The sequence below is a fragment of the Amblyomma americanum genome, chromosome 1, assembly GCF_052857255.1.
Source record: "Amblyomma americanum isolate KBUSLIRL-KWMA chromosome 1, ASM5285725v1, whole genome shotgun sequence".
NCBI classification, from domain to species: Eukaryota; Metazoa; Arthropoda; class Arachnida; order Ixodida; family Ixodidae; genus Amblyomma; species Amblyomma americanum.
In genome coordinates, this window is record NC_135497.1 from 207,190,575 (window position 1) to 207,205,699 (window position 15,125).

At 47.5% G+C, this 15,125-nt stretch overlaps 1 long non-coding RNA gene across 1 annotated transcript in view; it reads left to right on the forward strand.

The window, feature by feature from the left end:
- LOC144114538 (uncharacterized) overlaps positions 1-15,125 on the forward strand; it is a 68,945-nt gene that overhangs the window by 42,091 nt on the left and 11,729 nt on the right. Inside the window, exon 3 of the long non-coding RNA XR_013311049.1 lies at positions 9,285-9,539. This is a non-coding gene — a long non-coding RNA (uncharacterized LOC144114538). The remainder of the gene's footprint in view (positions 1-9,284; positions 9,540-15,125) is intronic.

The window sequence follows — 15,125 nt, forward strand, 5'->3', positions numbered from 1 at the left end:
TGAGAAAGGAGCTTCTCGGAGAGACCGACGCTGCGCGACGGCGTCCAGAGAAGGACGAGTGATCCGGGGTGATATTCGACGGCCCGGTGCCGGCGGTCGTAGGCGGACTTCTGGGAAGCTTGAGAGGCACGGAGCCGACTACGGGCTATTTGGCGAGCCAGTGTGGCCTGGGCGATGGCGTCCTGAGCGTAAGCAGTGGTGGGGACTGAAGAAGGCGGCATGAGTGTGTCCAAAGGCAATAGGGGGTGCCTACCAAACAAAAGGTAGAAAGGGGAATAGCCTGTTGTGTCATGCCGTGAAGAGTTATATGCAAATGTCACATTAGGCAAGGCTGCGTCCCAATCGCGGTGGTCCGGTGAGACGTACATTGCTAACATATCGGTGAGAGTGCGGTTGAACCGTTCCGTAAGCCCGTTGGTTTGTGGACGGTAAGCTGTTGCGAGCTGGTGCTGCGTGGCACATGAACGAAGAATGTCATCAATCACTCTGGACAGAAAATAACGACCGCGGTCGGTGAGCAGTTGACGAGGGGCGCCATGGTGAAGAATTACGTCTTGGAGAAGAAAATCGGCGACATCGGTAGCGCAGCTGGTGGGCAAAGCACGCGTGATGGCGTACCGAGTCGTATAATCAGTTGCGACAGAGATCCACTTGTTACCGGAGAGGGACGTGGGAAAAGGTTGAATTGGTATAAGCCATCAGGCGTCACGAAGGCGGTCTTTTCACGGTCCTTTTCATCTACGGCAATTTGCCAGTACCCCGATCGAAGATCAATTGAAGAGAAATATTTGGCGCCGTGGAGGCAATCTAATGCATCATCGATCCTCGGGAGAGGATATACGTCTTTTTTTGTGATGCGGTTTAGGTGCCGGTAATCAACGCAGAAGCGCCAGCTGCCGTGCTTCTTTTTTACCAGGACAAATGGAGAAGCCCAAGGGCTTGACGAGGGCTCGATGATGTCTTTTGCGAGCATCTTATCGACCTCTTGATTTATGATGGTGCGTTCAGCGCTGGACACGCGGTACGGACGTCTGTGGAGAGGAGCGGCATCACCGGTGTTTATCCGATGCGTCACCACAGAGGTACGAGTCAAAACACGGGCATCAAAGTCGAAGATGTCGCGAAAAGATGATAAGAGGCACCTAAGATCGTGAGCTTGCATCGCTGGTAGGTCAGAACAGATCATGTCGGCGTAGTCATCCGTTGGTTTCTCTGGTGATGTTGCCGCAGGCAACAGGCATTGATGAGTGGAAGGTAAGCAGCTGTCCACCACTGATATGACACATTCGGCAGCAGGGCACAGCGTGGCGAGTGAGGTGCCTTGCGGGAGCGGTTGGATAGACGAGCCAAAGTTCAGAACCGGAAGGTACGCACGGTTTGCCGACATTGCAAATACAGTGTGCGCAAGCGCAATACTTCGCGTGAGAGCAACGTCAAGGTCCGGAGTGACTACGTAGGGGCCATCAGGGACAGGGGGAACAGATGAGAAAGAAATGTAAGTTGCGGCTTGAGGCGGTAGACGGACAAAGTCGACAGCACAAAGACGAGATACAACTGGGGACGGCGACTCAGCAGAAAGAGGAAGGTCAAGCTGGACAACACTGGTGGCGCAGTTGATGAGGGCTGAATGCTCAGACAGGAAGTCGAAGCCAAGAATGACGTCATGAGGGCACTGGTCCAGAACAGAGAATAGAACGGATGTATGGCGGCCGGATATGGTCACACGGGCTGTGCATAGTCCAACCACAGGAGGCGTTCCGCCGTCGGCAACGCGAAGAACGGCTGTGGGTGCAGGGGTCAGTACCTTTCTGAGGCGGCGTCGTAGGGTGGAACTCATGACGGACACGTGCGCGCCCGTGTCGATCAGGGCTCTCACAGGGACTCCATCGACATGAATAGCGAGCAAATTTTGGTGTGCGCGAAGGGCTAAGCGAGGATTTTGGGACTGGGGCTGTACTGCAGCATCACCTCCAGACATTGCAGCGTCTAGTTTTCCGCTTGCGAGCGTCCGTAGGGGCCAGGAGAGGAGCGACGGCGTAGGGGCGAACGAGACTGCCGACGCAGGGGGGACGGAGAGCGGCTGGAGCGGGAAATCTGGCCGCCAACGGTAGCACTCTGCTGGGCTGGAGGGGGCGTGAAGTGGCGGGGCTGGTCATCGTTGCGGTGAGAGCTTAGATGACTGTATGTGCTACGACGAGACCAATAATTGCGACAGTGACGGGAGATGTGGCCAATGCGGTGGCAGAGGAAACAAATGGGTCTGTCGTCGGGTGTCCGCCAGTCGTTAGTGTTACGGCGACGTGGAGCGAAGTAGGAAGGTCGTTCAGGAGCAATCGCTGTGATGTCGGGGGGTGATGAAGGAAGCACAGGGCTGACGGGCTGGAGACCAAGGTTTGCAAGCTCTTGACGGACGACGGCTTGTACCATCGAGATGGTGGGCAAGTGGTTGTCGCCATCACGTAGAGGCAGGGAGGCAGGGGACATAGCTTCGAGTTCGCGTCGAATGATGCGGGTCACATTTTCTGGAGGCGCAGGAGTTTGCCGGTGCAGCAGGTCTTCACATGAGGAAGTCGCAGCCGTGTTGGGGAGGCGTGTGTACGGCTGACTAATACGTCTGCTTTTAGCTTCCTCGAAGCGGCGACATTCCTTAATAATGTCGTCGACTGTAGTGCAGTTCTTGCAGACGAGCAGGTTGAAGGCGTCGTCGGCGATCCCCTTCAACACGTGACCCACTTTGTCAGATTCGGGCATGTTATTGTCAACTTTGTGGCAGAGGGCCAACACGTCCTGAATGTAGGAAACATAGGATTCCGTAGACGTTTGAGCTCTGGATGCAAGGTCCCTCTTAGCGGCGAGTGTTCGGCCGAGCGGCTGTCCAAACAGCTCGCGCAGTTTCTGCTTGCAGACGTCCCAGCTGGTCAAATCATCTTCGTGAGTCTCGTACCAGACGCGGGCGGTGTCTTTTAGATAGAAGATGACATTCGCGAGCATAAGAGTCGGATCCCAGCGGTTGTACGCACTCACGCGTTCATACATGTTGATCCAGTCGTCCACGTCAACGTTGTCGGTGCCAGAAAATGTCCCAGGGTCACGAGGGGAAGAAACAACGAGCGATGGCATTGCCGATTGTGATGTTTGCTGGGAGGCGTCTTGGGTCATGGTGAGCGAAGTCAGCTGGCGGCCGCTGCGGAGCTCCGTCTTCGGTAGGCGTAGAGGAAAGCCGCACCTCCACCAAATATGTTGCGGGAAAGAATATATTTACAGTTATTTACAAAAACGAATGAACAGCTACGGGCGACACTCAGAACACAGCCAGAGATGAGTTCTCGTCTTCTTCCTCGTCCACTCGTGCACTCGCTCAATGTCGTCGTCGTCGTCTACCCGCTGCAATATCATTAGTGTCTTTTATGGGCTCACTGACCACGTTGATTCAGTTTTATTAATCAGCACCGTAACACGATGTTTGGAGCATGGTGGGTCGAGAGAGCTCATCAACACATAATTGCTACATTAATTCGACTCTCACTGAGCCTTATTTGACTCACAGGTTTCAGAATCAGCTACTGCTTCCGGTTTTCGTGTTTTCAGGTTTTCTCTGAACATATACGTGAGACATGCTAGAAGCTATTGAGGAAGAAGGCATACTTAATATTTTATTTCATTACCTCCGCCTCGTACACGAGAGGTGTGGGTTTGATTCCCAGTACCGCCGGGTACAAACCCATGATACAATTAGTACAAGTTTTTCCCTGGCCTCGTGCTTGGCTTCCTTGGGGTGAAATGCTCGAAAAACGCGTCTCTGACCCCACCTAGTGTCGACGAAAAACGCTTTGAGCCATCGCGCTCATTGAACACAGATAACTAGGGCCTTTAAAATTCATCATCACCATCATATTAGATTTTCAGGATACCTTTCTCTTAGGCTGTGCTGAATAAGAATATGCAGAGCATGTTAGAAAATTTTTTGCACGGCAAGCTTTTCGGGATATGGGGCTGTTCCTCGGTGTAGAAGCTGAGCTGTATGCGCTTCATATTCTGTGACTTAACACGACATAGCGTGCGCACATTGGCAGTCGTTAACTTTATTATGCAGGAATTAAGCAGCACCGTCTGTAAATAAGCAGCGTTCTTATCAGACAAAACAAGCCCTTGCCCCGGCAAACAATTAGGCCGTGTGTGACTGTTGTCGCCTTGCCTTACCAAACGTCACAAGAGCTTAGCGGGAGTGCAAGCAGATGAATTATTGTTAATCGACAATCCCGACATCATATCACAACAGCGTAGGTCATCGCAACTAGAGCACATAAATCGGCCACGATTTCATGCAGAGACGATCCAACGGTTGTATATTCTTTCCAGCTCAGGGGTCTGCAATGAAATGCTGCAGGCGGGGGCATTAACAATAGCCACAATATGTACCGTTAAGAGATAGCGAAGATGTCACGCATCGAATACAGCGAGCTTGACAAAGCTGTCACAGTACGAAACGATGAGTTCGAGAGTGGCCGGCCTTTCTTACGAATTCTGGAAGCACACCGGCACGCCTCGGCGGGGAACTTTTCCGGCGATATTTTATAAATAAAAGCACGCTGTTCAGTCTCTCGCCCTCGTCGGCGCTTCCGTCTCCCCTCAGTGTCAGTAACTCCGAGCATTAAATGCGCGGCAGTTAAACTTTATCACTAATAAAATGTACTTTTCAACTCTGTCAAATCGTAATGCTCTGCAAAGCGCTCTTCTGCAACGCCAAGCATATATCCACAGTTGCGTTGCTTTTTCTTTGTTAACATACTAGTCCTGTTCACAAACAAGCCGTTTTACAGGTTGAACTCTGGTGGGGACATTATGCGTTGACTGAATATTTTTATAAGTGCAGGAAATAACGGCGTTCTTGGGAACTATTTGCGATAGCGGACGCACTTGGATCGGGTGCGCTGCAAGCATTACTCTCTGGTGCAATGCGGTAGGCCGCGACGTCATGATAGCTCGGCGCAGGTGGTTGAAGGTACTACTTTAAGGGGTGATTGCCGCTTCGTACTTGAGTTGTATCCAGCAGTAGTTGCATCCTCTTGGCTCTGCGATGCGATTCAGAAGCGTGCGTTTGTAGCACAGTCGAAAAAGATGAACAGGCATCTGCCGTCTGCGCACTGCTGCACGCATCGGCGTCCACGTCAACTGCGTCTGCTGTGAGGATCGCCTTTTATTTCACTGGCACGCCTCTCCAGTAGCGTCTCGTCTTTCATCTCTTTTAGTGGACCGGCCCTCAATGTGTAAGCTCTTCACATCAATCCGCACCTTTTTTAAGGCTTCACAGTGAAGTGTATGAAGCACTTCTGCTGTGACGTTCTAGGCCTTTGCGCGACGTGAAACTAGGAAGATCGAATAGTGCACCACTTCACAGTATGACTTCCTAACTTTAACTGGACAGGAGGAGAATGCGCTAAAAAGCGGAAATATATAATTATAATTGGTTTTGGGGCGAAAGGAAATGGCGCAGTATCTGTCTCATATCTCGTTGGACACCTCAACCGCGCCGTAAGGGAAGGGATAAAGGAGGGAGTGAAAAAGAAGAAAGGAAGAGAGAGGTGCCGTAGTGGAGGGCTCCGGAATAGTTTCGACCGCCTGGGGATCTTTAACGTGCACTGACATCGCACAGCACACGGGCACCTTAGCGTTTTCCCTCCATAAAAACGCAGCAGCCGCGGTCGGGTTCGAACCCGGGAACTCCGGATCAGTAGCCGAGCATCGTAACCACTGAGCCACCGGGGCGGGTTATTCTTGTACCCCGGTGATGGAAAATAGCATGCTAAAAAAGCCGTACACTTCCTTTTTCATTGTACCGGCAGATCGGGTAATGTGACCAGTGCGTACATGGAGAAGCATTTTTTTTTCTGACCTGTTTCGGGTTTTCTTTGTGTTGTTAAGCAATACAAAGAAAGGAAAAATATGCGAAATATCTTGAACACGTTGCGAGACAAAGACGTAGGCTTATTCTCTACATAATTCTTTTTTCGACCTTCTGGTGGCAGTTCTGCAAATATTTTACCGTGAAAGCTGTAGAATAGTCAAAGCCAGTCAGCAGACAAATATTTCCTGGCACTGGTTTATACGTTTCGTGTATGACGATTTGCATAGTGCCCGAAGCGAAGGGCACCACAACACACTTACATGAGCGGTGATTGTCCACACAACAAAAACAAGATAGACAAACAGCATACCTGCCACGTTTGGTTTGAAAGCAACCAGCTGTTACATATCCCAAAGTGGCCGAATAAAAGCGCGGGATCTGTGTCGCCTTTTACTGATAGTTTGGTGAGCGCGACAGCTGAACAAAGGCTTAAGATAGCTGGCGTGGAGACCGGCCGTTCGACTGAAACGCAGTTATGCTTCGCTTGACGAGAGCCTTGTGTAGCGTTTGCTTGCTTCTTTTCAGCGCCGCACCCATCCGTTCATGTCGCGTGTGTGAAACGAACCATGCGGAACGTTTTGCTTCTACTTTACTGCGTGGTCCGCGCTTCCCGTTGCTATAGGCGCTAATTACACGCTGCCGACATTAGTTTTCTGGCCTTCGCGGACCTCTCAAAGAAATGGGTTCCACACGAGATCACCAGGTTGCTACATCTTGAACAATTCCGACGTCCAGACGAATGACTGATGACGGATAGAGCACGCAACGCCCGTGACAAGTGGCTTCGCGGAGACTCAGCATGCAAATGAACCAAGCCAACCAAGCCGACCAAGAAATTATTTCCTGGCCGTCAAAACAGCTTGGGCCTTCCATCCGTGACGCTCACGCGGAGGAAACGGGCTTCACGATGGCTCGTTGCAAAAAGGCGTGGGCGCGTCACCCGCTGCAGCTGCAGCGTATTCTTTCTTTATACAGTACACTTTGTAAATTTCTATGCTGAGTTAGGATGAAACTTTTTCAAGATTCGCGTTTCACGTAACACAAGCGTGAAATTACGGCATTGGTAACAATGGTCGGCCATATACCCACCTCCCGCCAATGCCTCTGCTGCTGCGGGGGGCTTCTATAGTCTAAAGTCTATGTGATGTGAAGTTTGTATTGCGTACGTTTGCCGCAGGAGAGGGGTATACGGTACTCTACACTATGCTTGCATGGGACAAACCTGTCAGCGTGCTTGATGCTGCATTCGTTCTTTTTTCCTCCAAACAAAACAAAGTGGTTATTTTATTTACTCCCCCCCCCCCCCTGCCTTCCATGCTACGTAATAACCCTAAAAATGTTTGGAACATTCTTACCTTTGCTAACTCCAAGCCTTTCTTATTGTGTGACCTAGATGAAGCCACTATTCCAGACCAGAATACTGTCTGAGTGCAAAATTCGAATTTTTGTTCCGTGTTAACTCGAGGCCCTGATACCACGGACCAGAATATTGTTTTCGATTACTCTTTAATCTATAACCAAACATTTGAACCCCGCGGAATCATGAAACATATGAATCCCTGAAACTTCATCTGCTGGTGTGCACGGAATTAATTGAAGAATATTATGAACACCAAGCACGTCCCAAGCATTATTTTATTGCGTATTTTGCAACTGTCTCTTTTACCAGGCTTGGTTCCGCAAGATTGGAAGGCAGGCAAGGTCATTCAGTATCGAAAAAAAGTCCCTTCATAGTCATCCAGTTCCTATCGCCCCGTATGCCTTACTTAGGTTTACCCTAATGGAACAATGGAACAACTAATGGAACATGCAACTCATTCACATGCAGTAAATTTTCTAATGACTTGTAATTTCTTTCATCCCAACTAGCATGAACATCGTAAAGGTCGCTCTTGTGAAACATAATTATTGTTATTCATCAAAGATCTTATTGCTAGCCTTGACCATAACTTTACCGTTGACACCTTATTTTTGGACTTCGAAAAATTTTTCGACAAGCTTTACAAACAGCAGTTTTTAACACTTTCACGTCTTAATCTTCATCCTCACGTGTTTGAGTAGATTTTTTAGTTCTTTATTAACCGACAGCGATTTGTGTATGCCAACAATACCACTTCCAGATGTCCCGTTGTTTTAAGTGTGCTTCAGGGCATTGTGCTAGGTTGTCTGCTTTTTCTAATATAATAATTAATGGCATTACTTCAAACATTTCCTCCAACATTCGCCTATTGGCCGACATTTGTGGTATTTATCACCCCATTAACAATAACGATGATACATGCGCCCTCAGGTCTGAAATTTTTCACATTGAATACTGGTACAAAACGTGGTAAATGTCTCAGAATGTGCAAAAAACTTCGCTAATTTCATTTCGTTGTCGACAATCTTATTTCATGCTTAACTATGCACTGTGTAGCTTTGTTATTTCTCCCACATCAGCGTGCAAGCATCTGGGATTTAACATATTTCATGATTATTCTTGGTCCGCATATATTACAGCCAATACGACGTAAATAAGTTTTCCGCTATTATTCGAACCCTAAAGTTAAAGTTTAAAGTTAGAAGTTGTAGTATTATCGTTAGATTCAGAAGCTACTACAGTAGTCTTAACTGCTGAATGCGACCTATGGATGCAATTTAAAAGGAAAATTTTGCTCCACACCGGAAGAATGAACTGTCACCATCATTATTTACATAACAGTACCTTACCGTTTTCCAGTATTCAAAATTTTTGTCCAAGAATTTTGGACATGTGAGTTGTATCCAATTATAGTGTGACTGTTATGAAATCTAAAGCTAACATACCTGACCTTGGGATAGGGTGCAAAATCTACAGACTGATACTCTTTCACACATTTTATCACTTTTCCCTCGAAGACCAGCACATCACGTTTCGCTTGGCACCGGTCGCGCTAAATCCATTTATCCTCCGCGCGCGCGTACCACTGCGCACCTGAATCCTTTATATTTTTATACAGTAGTCGACTGGAATGACCTGCCTGCCGATGCCACACTCCCCGCCAGCACCGTTTATTTTCGGAATGTCATCCCAAATATTATGCTCTAACCCAGTCTCGTTAATTTACAAATAATCTTGCATATCGTATGCTATTTTTCATCTTATAATACCCTATAATTAGGGGCATTTGAGGTGTGCAATAAATAAATAAAAAGTAGTTTGTATTCTTGTGTGGTAAAAAAAAAACTTGCCAATTGATATAAAATTTTGTGCTTTAATTCGCCGTGTGAACCCAGCAGTCCCGCATTTTGAAGTGACGGTCAAGAACTTTATTTATAGCCGCACCCAATGTCGGGGTACAACTTGGAGCAAGGCAATAACGAAGCACCAAACTTTGTTGTTGTTGTTTTTTTTTTGCAGGCTCAGGCTTGGGTGCTGAAAAGCCTAGGCCCATAGCTGACCAATATTTTCAAAAATATTGTGTATAGTCAACCTGGTGGCTGGCTGGTCAGCGCCGTATGAATCGACGCAACGAAACTGTATGCTCCTGTGCAGAAAGAACATTCTCGTGCTAAGGTCATCAGATGTACCCTTCCTCAGAATGTCTTTGCACTGACTCGGAATCTGCAGCTCGCGCTAGGAAGCCAGGGACTGAACTATGAAAGCATCTCACAGGTAAGAACCCTTCCTGATAGACTTGTAACCGTCCGCCAAGCTGCCGTAGTAGCCCTATACGCACGATAGCATAAATGCCTGCCAATCAATCACGCACCGCTGTACCGCGCGATAGCTTTTAAATTTTGACCCATGATTTGCTAGCGTCAGCTGCAGCTGGTGGGATTTCTGCGCAGGCGCATACTTGCTCCGTGGTCTGATGGGCTCCGTCCATCTGCCTTGACAGGCCGATTCCGTAGACGCCCACACGATGTTATTTAAAACGATATTGTTTAATACAAAGGCTCTGTACCTATCAGAATCATGATGTAGAGAACTTAAAGCTCCACCTTCCTTATGCAGCAAATTCTGATTTGTGAGGAAGCTTTTATGGACTACTAGTCAGTAGTATCTCGCCAAGTTTAAATAAATAGTGGAAAAAAATTTAATATAAAACCTCAGCTAGCCCGAGGATCTTTAACAAGGGTAAAAACTTGGTCGAGTCGGTAACGGTGATTATTGGTATGTGAGGGTAGCGCAAAACGGGACAAGGCACAAAGGAAGACGCACACAACACAGGCGCTAACTTCCGACTCACAGGCACCTAGGCGACCAAGATGAACGTGATCCGTGAGGGGAAACAGGCTCATGCGCCTGGACAAAAATAAAGAAAATCAGGTGAAAGAGGAACTACGGATATGTACGATTCAGCGATTCTTTAAGAAGGCCAGCTCTTTTTTGGACAGGGAGATAGACGGCTTGCTTACGCGTTTATCTGCCAAGGCAGCGAAACGCGGTACTTCAATAATCTCACGTGTTAACGAATCCCTGTGTCTGGCATCGATCGAGCACTTGTCCAGAAATGGCACACAACCACACTCCTTACAGTGGAAAACCAGATTACTGCCAGTAAAAGTTCTTGAATGAGAGACTTCGGGAACACAAAAACAAAAACAACTTGAGAACCTTTACTGGCAGTAATCTGGTTTTGCACTGTAAGGAGTGTGGTTGTGTGCCATTTCTGGACAAGTTCTCGATCGTTGCCAGACACCGGGATCAGTTAACACGTGAGATTATTGAAGCAGCGCGTATCGCTGCCTTGGAAGATAAACGCGTAAGCAAGCCGTCTATCTCCCTGTCCAAAAGAGAGCTGGCCTTCTTGAAGAATCGCTGAGCCGTGCATGTCCGTAGTTCCCCTTTCACCTGATTTTCATTATTTTTTGCCGGGCGCATGAGCCTGTGTCCCCTCACGGATCACGTTCGTCTTGGTCGCCTAGGTTTCTGCGGGTCGGAAGTTAGCGCCTGTGTTGTGTGCGTCTCTCTTTGTCCCTTGTCCCGTTTTGCGCTACCCTCACATACCATGAACTTTAACGTGCGCTGACATCGCACAGCACACGTGCGTCTTTTTAATTTCGCCTCCATGGAAATGCGGTCGTTGCTGCGAGACTCGATCCAACGTCCTTGTGCTCGACAGCCGAACGCCGTAGCCACCAGCTGAGCCACCGCGGCGGGTTTTCGTAGCTGTAGATTTACTGGGAAACAGCAATTCGCGCACTGAAAAATTGCACGGTATCCGAAACAGTCGCAGCAGGAGGGAACGTTTTCAACCCCCCGCGTCTGGAAGCGCTCCCTTGCTTGATACCGATATGGCAATGCCAAAACTGAGGCCAGAGTCTTGTTCTCCTCCCAGCGCAGAAAAGTTCAGAATTTAGATATATTTTCTGGATCGCACCTTCTATGGTGCCCTCTGATTCTCTACGATTTTGCAATTGCCACTCTTCGTGCATCTCTCGCTCATTGAAAAAATATAGAGTTATCCGTACTTCATATATTTCTAGGGTCGCATACGATAAGCAGTGGGTCGAACCTGAACCGAGCCGAAAACCAGAACCAAGCTCACATTTTCGCCCGGAACAAGAACCGCAACGAACTCGAATGTTTTTCGCCACCTTTGGAATTAACTCCACCCGCAACGAATCAGAGGAACCGTCCCGAGCCGGTTCAGGAAACGGTTAAGGCTCTGTTGTGGCTCCACATAGACTGGGTGTTTCACCTAAGACTTTACGCACGTTTTAAAAATAGGCCTCGCGAGTTAGAAGAGCATTTTTTTTTGCGCTTGTTCCCATGAATTTCCTTGTTAGCCCACTGCAAGAAGACGCTCTACCTGTTTGTACAAGCTGCCCTGAAGCCGATATTCACAGGATATCTGAGGAGCATTGCGAAAACATGGGCTGATAACGCCTCGCTTTACTAGCTTCGTACGCGCAGACGCAAATGGGAGGAATGGCTTTTTACCTTTGGGTTCAAAGAACCAGCTGGTGTGCGTACCAGAAAAATGAAGCCGCAAGTTTATAACCCTCAAAGACCAATCTTCCATATTTTCAGCAGAAAAGGGAATGGAAAGAGGTTCTCGTTATGACATAAATGACGGGAGCCAACAGTCACCAAAAACAAGGAGCATAGAGGATGGCTTTTATGTTTTTAATTTTATACTTTTTATGATTGTTTTATTGCAGTATTTATTATTTTCGGTCGTCAAAGTGAGGGGATCCACACAATGGTCAAACGAGGAGAGCACTTCAGGATCTACTCTTTTTGAAGCTTCATTGCTGCATTTTTAAACATTTACTCCTTACAACACACGGCTTTTATCGCTGATATACTGTTCATAAATTGTAACTACATGTTTTATTCATTGACTTCACCACTGAATTCCGGCGACCGCGAAGCCTTCTCTCGATGTTCCACCCCCTATTTCGACTACATATTATTTGTGCTTCCGAAATAAAACTCAGTTCATAGTCAGCGCCCGTGTGTTTCTTTCAGTGTTTCCGTACTTTTGTTGTGCCTTGCGCTGTATATTCAGCAAGCATTTCATCATAGTATCGGATGATAATAGCGCTGCGCAGTGGCGCCACCTCTGGCCAAAGTTAGGATATTCGAGAGCTGTGCTATGATGAAATAGCATAGAATTCACGAGTTGTCATAAATAAAAGTAGAGTAGCATTATGAAAACAGACTACATGCTTCCAAAATACGTATTTAATAACTGCGCAAATCATTTACGTAAAAGCAGTTGATAAACTTGAGTCCATTAAAGTTCTCGCTTTTCACCTGCTCGCAGAAATTTTTATTGAAACTTTTGTAGCTGATCTACCTCGTGAATCGGCCAATGAGAACAGTTTTCCTTTTCCTATGTCTGTGCCACGCACATATAAAACATAACTATTCAACCGCACTGAACAATATATTTACTTCCGAAATAATTCGTTGCCAAGTACGAAAAATAAAGGCAATAGTTGTTTTAATAATGCCGGCATTTTCTGCTTAAGGTGGTGGAAATAATATGTTGGTAGAGTGTAGAATCAGAACCAGAACGCGCCGGTCACGCACGCGCTCCCTAATCCGTAAAAGGTTGGAAATTTGGGCGAGTTGGTAGGGACCCATTATGTTGCAGGACAACCAGACGAGCGTATGTTCGTCTAGTGGTGCTACAACATAATGAACTTGTCCGCATGCAGCTAGTTCGCTAAGCCAAGCTACCTTCTATCTCTCCCCTCTCCTCAGCTATCTCTTGGGAGCAACCTCTGGAGTCGCTTTTCAACCTCCGTCCTCCTTCTATCGCTCATCGCGACGTGAGCTTGTTACCTTTTCGTTTTTATCAATTGGAGCTAGTTCACGAATGACGCTACAATCCTCAAAGGCGTGTGTTCGGTGGAGCAAAGCACTGGTTAAATTAGCGATGGGGGCACCAATTTTCGCAGACTACAGCTGGCGCGCTTGCATGGTGGCCCTCACAGGGTCAGTGTTCTTAGGCGCCGAAAGAACAGTTCTTGCAAAAGGTCTTCTCATCACTTATGGTGGTTTGGGTAAATTGAAGGCCCACTGCAGGTGGTACAATGTGAAGTGCACACCTAGCTAGTGAATAAAATGCTGTGGGGGTGTTGGGGAGATTGGACGAGATTGAGATTCTGAAAAGCAGGGAGGGGGGGGGGGGGGAAGGGGAGCAACGGAACTAGGTGCAAGGATAAGAGGGAGGGAGACGTGGAGGGCACGGCAGAAGCGATAAGGTCGGCGGACTGCGGCTGGAGGATGTAAAAAAAAAGCGCAGGGGGGGGGGGGGGGGGGCAATAGCTTGACTGGTGTGGTAACTACGATCACCGGCATATTTCTTGGCCTCCGTGGCATGCGCCAGCCACGGCCACCTATATCACTAATACATCCTAATCTCATTCGCCAACCTGCCTCTCTGTTGCACCTGTCAACGATGTGTTCCGCTGGAGTCCACTCCATTACGCTAAGTGACCATTGGTTTGCGGCTGTCCGCATTAAATGCCTTTCCCATGCCCATTTTCTCTGCTTGATCACAGTTAGAATATGATTAACTCGCATTTGTTCTCTAGCCTGCCCTTGTCTCCTCCAGTGTCAGAACCTTACCTGTATCATTCCGCAACAGAATAATGAAGAAAGTTGAAAGAAAAAGTATCAAGGCCAATATTTCTCTTGTTGTAACGAAATATGCATCACGTACAAGTTGCCGTCTGTTAGTTTACGTTCCCAAAACACTGTACCCGAAATTTTCCTTTCTTTACCTCTCCCCTTCACTGGCAAGTATCAATAAGGACGCAGTATGCGAAAAGAAAGAAATGTAAAAAAAGTAGAACAAAAGGATGACACCGGCACCACAACAACCACGACACGGAAAGACGCACAGGCGTCCTGTGGCGGTATGGCACCCAGTAGTCTGCCCTGTTGTGGCTGTTTGGGCCCTGGACAAGAGTGTCTAATTTGCAGAACTTGACTAGCTTGCCAAGAAGGCACGACAATTCGCGCGTATCGGTTCTAGCTGTCAGGAAATGCTTATAAACTGCGGGTGAACGAGAGCATCGCCGTCTGCTGTGGCTTTTTTTACAACATTGCAACATGGAGGCAATACATCAAGCTGCCGAGAAATCAGCACTAAGGTTTAGTTTCTTTTCCTGTTTATCTCCACGTGTACCTCGATAAAAGGGGCCAGGTGTGGAGCGTGATTGGCGAGGAGGGTAAGGAGCGTAATTACTCTTCAGGGGTCGCCACCTAGAGATCATTGAGTGCAGTTGCTTAATATTTCTTTCTTTGATTATCTGTATATCATCATAATATCGTCTGAAGAAAGCGCAGAACGTTAAGCGCATGTAGAAAGGAGAAAGCGGGATGAATATGGCAGTGATATGGATGCAGCACTCATTTAATTTTGTTTTGTTTTTCTAAATTTTAAGCCACGCGATTTTAACCCATGCCCCAGCATATTCTGGTTCGCAGATGATTTACGTTCTCCTCACGGGTGCAATCATTCGACCTTCAAGTTCTAATGTGAGGTAGACAAGCCGCATGACACTTGTTAAAGAAAGTAATCGTCTCATGTCACTGAAAAAGGACAGCGCAACGCGCATGCATCGATCGAGATTTTGTGTAGCATAAATGCACAGTTTATTGAAGATGGCAGTATCCGCTTGCATCAATGGCTATTAAATATCTTTTGAATGGCATACGGCGGAAAACATAAAACGTATATTTCTTGGAGCGTTCTCAGGATATGGAGAAGCTCTGGAGCAATTGCAGAGTGAC